The sequence below is a fragment of the Pan troglodytes genome, chromosome 23, assembly GCF_028858775.2.
Source record: "Pan troglodytes isolate AG18354 chromosome 23, NHGRI_mPanTro3-v2.0_pri, whole genome shotgun sequence".
Lineage (NCBI taxonomy): Eukaryota > Metazoa > Chordata > Mammalia > Primates > Hominidae > Pan > Pan troglodytes.
Genome location: NC_086016.1, coordinates 34,473,637 through 34,479,636, shown reverse-complemented (window position 1 = coordinate 34,479,636; position 6,000 = coordinate 34,473,637). Strand labels below are relative to the sequence as shown.

At 48.4% G+C, this 6,000-nt stretch overlaps 1 long non-coding RNA gene across 1 annotated transcript; it reads right to left on the bottom strand.

The window, feature by feature from the left end:
- Window positions 1–4,454: 4,454 nt before the first annotated feature.
- LOC101057802 (uncharacterized) lies at window positions 4,455–4,911 on the bottom strand. The gene is made up of 2 exons (XR_010156148.1): window positions 4,839–4,911; window positions 4,455–4,714 (listed from the first exon to the last, which is right to left on the bottom strand). It is a non-coding gene; the product is annotated as an uncharacterized LOC101057802 (long non-coding RNA).
- Between the last annotated feature and the right edge of the window lie 1,089 nt (window positions 4,912–6,000).

Below are 6,000 nucleotides of genomic sequence, written 5' to 3'. Positions count from 1 at the left end.
AAAATTCTCTCTCAGTTTTTAGGGTGCCTTGACTCTTGGTTCATTGTTTCCTTTGCTCTGTAGAAATCCTGAAGTTTTACCTAGTCCCACATATTTATATTTGCATACTTTAGTGGTAATTTTTTATGCACCTATTTCCAATCCCTTATCATCCTCCCTTCTTCCCCCAAGCTCTAGTAACCGCTGTTACACTCTCTAGGTCTTTGAGATCAAGTTGTTTTTTTTTAGATTCCGTATGAGTGAGATAATACAAGGTTTGTCTTTCTCTGCCTGGCTCATTTCATTTACCATCACATCCTCCAGGTACAACCACAGGGCTCCCCATGAGGTGATGTCATCGAATTTTCCTGGCTGAAGAGTCGTCCATTGTGTACACACATGGGAGTTTATTTTTTCATCTGCATAGGACGGTAGGTTGATTCATTTCCCTGACTCCTGTGAATAGTGCTGCAGTCCACCACCTCTCCCTTCCATGTACCAATTTCATGTGGGTTGAATGTATACCTAGCAGTACAATTGCTAACGGAAATGGTCATTGTAGTTTTAATGTTTTGAGGAAGCCTCACATTGTTTCCGTAGTGTATGTATTAGTTTACTTCCCCAACAAGTGTGGAGAAGAATTCCCCCTCTCTAGAAATCCACACTGGCCAGTAGCTGTGGCTCACGCCTGTGATCCCAGCACTTTGGGAGGACCAGGCGGGTGGATCACCTGAGGTCAGGAGTTCAAGACCAGCCTGACCAACATGGTGAAACCCCATCTCTACTAAAAATACAAAAAAAAAAAAGAGCCGGGTGTGGTGGCAGGCACCTGTAATCCCAGCTACTCAGGAGGCTGAGGCAGGAGAATGGCATGAGCCCGGGAGGCGGAGCTTGCAGTGAGCTGAGATCGCGCCACTGCACTCCACCCTGGGTGACAGTGCAAGACTCTGTCTCAAAAGAAAAAAAAATTGGTATATCACATTAGATGATTCTATAAAATCATCTACTATATAAAATAAATATATATTATACATAAAATAAAAACACAAATCACACATTGACAATAACCCCTGCAGTCCAAGTACACCCCCACAATAGTACAAATTACACTTTAAAAAAAAAACTCAAGACATTTATACATTTAAACCAAAGTAATTGTCACTAGACTAAATACATTCATTCATCAAGTACAATAAATTTAGCATTGCTGCTTATAGTCACTAATAGCACAATTTTAGGTGCAATTTCACATGCTTTCATAAATCTTCCAGTACAGTTCCCATAGCAAAGTGTCTTTGTGCACGCCATCTTCATTTATACGCAGGTGCATCGTATATCATACTTAAAACTATTTTACGTCACAAGCTGTTAATATACATTTTAAGTGGACAGCAGGTAAAAAATTTAAACCTCAATGATGACAAAATTTAAAATTAAAGTCTTGAACACCTATAGTGATTTGTTTACTTGCATAAATACTATTTTCACTTAGTACAGGCTATTAAAATAAGCAGAGAATTTAAATATTAACTCAAAAAAAGATAGAGGCTCAAAACCTTCCTAAGAAATTAATGCATTTTCAAAGTAATAATATAATGAGTCTGTAAGTCAAAAGGAATTTCATATTTATTGCCAAATTTAAAATACCAGTGATGTGAAGAGAAGATTGAGGCCTAAAATTGTGGTACTAAATTGTAAAATACAGTAAAGAAGATGCAGCTCATTTGCTTGGGAATATGTAATGGAATATTTTTCACAGTAATTTTTTTTTTTTTTTTTTTGAGACGGAGTCTCGCTCTGTTGCCCAGGCTGGAGTGCAGTAGCGCGATCTCAGCTCACTGCAAGCTCTGCCTCCCGGGTTCACACCATTCTCCTGCCTCAGCTTCCCGAGTAGCTGGGACTATAGGCTCCCACCACCACACCCGGCTAATTTTTTGTATTTTTAGTAGAGATGGGGTTTCACCGTGTTAGCCAGGATGATCTCAATCTCCTGACCTTGTGATCCACCCACCTCGGCTTCCCAAAGTGCTGGGATTACAGGCGTGAGCCACGGTGCCCAGCCCAGCCCCTGGATTTCTAATCCCCACGGTGGACTTGAGGAGTACAGTTGAACCCAGAGAAGATTCCCTGGCTTCTGCTGATACCACATGGTCACAAAGTCATCAACATTAAAGCCACTGCTCAGGGCACAGGCAAGTCTCGAAGTTCTTAGAGATAAAGATAGGGAGGTGAGTGAGTCAGTGCATACTCGGAGAGGAAACCAGGAACAGAGATGCTCATGGGTGAGGCAGCAAGGATACAAGTCTAGCTCTTCAAAGAGAGGAACAGAGGGCACTGACCCAGGCTGGGGGCTGCTCAAGACATCTGAGGCCTGCCCCACGACCTTAGCCACAGCTGCAGCAGGTGCCAGTTCAGCCTTCCTCATGTCTCCCAGCACCCCCATAATGAAGTAGTCAACCCCAACAAAAATGTGTATGGATTCTCCTGTCTTCTTCACTCAGGGCCTCTCTCTCCTCATGGATCCTAATGCCCCTCTCTCCCTGGTCAGCCATTCGCTGCCTGTGCAGCCAGTTCCAGGCCCTCAGCCAGCACATCTGCAGGACTGGCTCCCCAGTGGACACCATTGTCACCCCCACGGACACCACTCCCCTTTCCTAGCCTCTCATTCTAGGGCCTCCTGCTGGCTCCAGTGGGAACTACTTTCCATCTTTCCAGACCCTTCCCACATCCCTAGGTGGCAGCACAGCCTCAGCCAAGGACACTACCACCTTCCTGCACTGGGGTTCTGTGGCCCCACCCCAAATTTGAAACTTTCCACTAACCCTGGAGCCACTGCTTAGCCCATATCTGGGGCCCCTGTGGGGCAGCAGCACAGATCCCCACCTTTGACCACTGTTTCCAGTTTGGAGGCCTGCCACCTCCAGCTCCAGTCCAGCCCCAGCCTCCTGGAGGCCAGCCAGCCCCAGGCACCAAAACACATTCAACCTTGGGGGGCCATGACTCACCACTTCTACCTTGACCCCACAAGCACCCACCCTGCCGTATCCCCCTGGCCCATCCACTGCCCCTGGCTCTGCAGCTGCCACCTACACATCTAGTGCCATGGCCACTATTTGGCCCAACGTACATTCTGGTAAGATGAGAGGGACAACATTTTTATCCATTTTTCCATGGATCAGGAGCTCTTTCTGTTTATGAGGCTATGTTCAGCTATGTGACAGAGACAATCAGCCTTACCCATAATCCTGGAGTCCAGAGGTGAACAGAGGGTTTCTATTGACAAACCTGCATCTGGATAATGAGGCTCAAATCTCTGAAGGTCCATCCTCCCTGTCCTAGGTGACAAACACAGTGGCTCTGCCTCAGAGTCCATGGCACCAGTTGCCATGGTAACTCCCAATGTCTCTACTGCCCCTTGTGCAGGAGAAGGTGACCTCGGGGTCTGGGGCACAACAAGAGCTTTACAGGGGGAATTCTGCATGCACAGGTTGCAGAGTTCCTACTCTTTGATGTCCCACAACCCTCCCCGCCACCTGGACTGTTGAAAAGCTCCAATGGTAAGGTATGAGAGGAGAAAACACAAGATAGTTTCTGTGGTCTCTGAGAAAATCACCCATGGGGGTCCCCGTGGTCCTGAGTGGGATCAGCTATAGGAAAGTCACATCCATGAAATCAACATCCCCCAACTTCCCCAGAGCAGGCATGGTGTTTTTCCAGCAATGGTGGAGCCTCGCCTTCACCCTCTCACGCTCCACGGAGAGGTTTGCTGGCCTCAGGCCCTCATTTCCACCCATCCGTACCCCCAACCTCCTGACATGAACACTGAAGGTGCAGGTACCTACCTGTGAGTGACTCTGGCCACATCTTCGCTGGAACTCCTCTGGGACCTGTGTCCTCACTCATTTCACACCTTAGTGCCTCATCCCTGAGTCACGGGGAGCCTCAGGCAGCCCCAAGCACAGATGATCGGGGTTGGAGGGAGGTGATTGGAGAGGGAAAAGGAGGTTTCTGCTCTGATCCCTCAAAGACAGTAGTCCATGCTGTAGCGACTGTCTACCTGCTTGAATGGTGTCCGGCCTCTGGCCGAAAAGAAAACTAGGAAAGGCTCATTTCTCTTCTTCCAAAAAATAATAATAATTAAAAAGTCAGCTCCACAGGCTCTGAGTTTTGCTCATCTAGATAACCGGGCAACACCGCAGTGGTATCACGAGGTTTTTGTTTTTGTTTTCAGCATTCCTGAGACTTCAGAAACATTCTATGGAGAATTGAAAAGAGAGTATTTTTTGAGCCAGAAAGTGCTTCTCTGTGAAGTTTGTATATGTGAGTTATTTTAATATCTAAACATTGTCAGAGAACAAGACTCTGAGCAGGCTGAGGTTTTATCCCGCCTCCCCACCTGTGTGTCAGTGTGCGAAGGACTGCTGTGCTCAATCACACAGTAATTAGTCAGCCTCGTCCTCAGACTGGAGCTTAGATATGAGCAAAAGCCCTTTATTGGACCAGCCTTCCATCAATCCAGAGGCGCAGCTCGGGACCCTGGAGCCCTGGTCATGAAGAACATTTTGGTAGTGGCTCAGGAGATACCAGGGAGGGCTCCCTGGCTTATGCTGGTACCAGTATATCCAATAGAAATCAGCATGGACGCCAGTGCTCAGGGTGCAGGGAAGTGCGGCTGGTGCTTCCAGAGATGCAGAGAGGGAGGGCGGCTGAGTCAGCACAGGCTGGGAGAGGGAACCTGCAGACACAGGTGGATATGGCTGCTGGCTCACTTACCAGCATGAAGTTGCTGGAAGATCTGAGCCAGAGGGGACTGCTGAAGCCTGGGGGACCTGCCCTGGACGTGGGAGGCCTGTCCCTACCTGGGAAGTGAGAGAGGAGCAGCAGGAGGACAGGAGCCATGGTGGACACAGCCCTTCTGAGGTCCAGAGCTGGAGTGGGCTGCTCCAGGCCTCTTTTATCCCTTCCACTGACCTCACAGAGGAGGAGTTACAGATGCCAATGTGTCCCCACATTGCCTGCCTCTACTTTACCCCATGTATTTATTCAAGTCCTAGGGGCTGGTGGACAGGGGAAGTCTGACAGGCCAGACCTGGGAAGAAGTGGGTGCTGGAACCACACCCAGGGAGGGCACAGCTTCCAGGTCAGCCTCAGTGAGTGCAGACTCCATCACCCAGCCCTGCGGAATTTGTGGGGTAGGAGGGGGTTGGCACAGTTGTGGCTGCCCACTGCACAGACCCTGAGATCCACAGTGTCTCCTGCTGCTCTCTCGCCAGACTGCATTCCCTCAGTAGAAATCATGTGAGTGGTGTCGGCCTGAGAGCCTAGTGAGTGTCAGTCTAGAAGTATCTATGGCTACGCCCTGGGTCATGCCCCAAGTTGCTGATACTAAAAGAAAGACAGCATTTTTCAATACGTTTTTCTTGCATTACTAGAAGGACATGGGCAAAATATCACCCCCACCCAATGAAAGGGGGCTGCGGGGAGGCTGCAGAGGGCTCTGGGAGCAAAGTCCTGGGCAGCTCCTTCCACAGAGGCCAGGGAAAGAGGTGATTGTGACTTGGGTCTCACTGGGCTGTGGGGTCCTGCTCTGGAACAAACACTCACACAACATCACTAGCTTTGGAAAGATAGGGCTTTGGAAAAAAAAGAGACATTTTCAATGCAATGACATGCTGAGGGGATGACAGAATACATCATTGATGAGAAGATTGAACAAGTGAAGTGTAAGTGTCAAGTCAGGTAAGGACATTTGAATCCAGACTGTAGAGGTCCTTGTGTCAGTGAGGGGTTTGGTTTGATTCATTATCTGGGATTGTTTCGGGTTGTGAACTGGAGGCAGAATAGATGAAACTGACAGTTTAAAAAGACATCCTTTGGTGTCAGGTTCAACAAAGAGCCTGAAGGCAGCCAAACAGGAGAGGGGGTATCAGGAGGGTTGATGGCTGATCCCAGGGATCTGGAGGAGGGAGGAGAAAGAACCCAGGAGAAACCACAGGGTAACTGTGTCCCTAGAGGAACGGT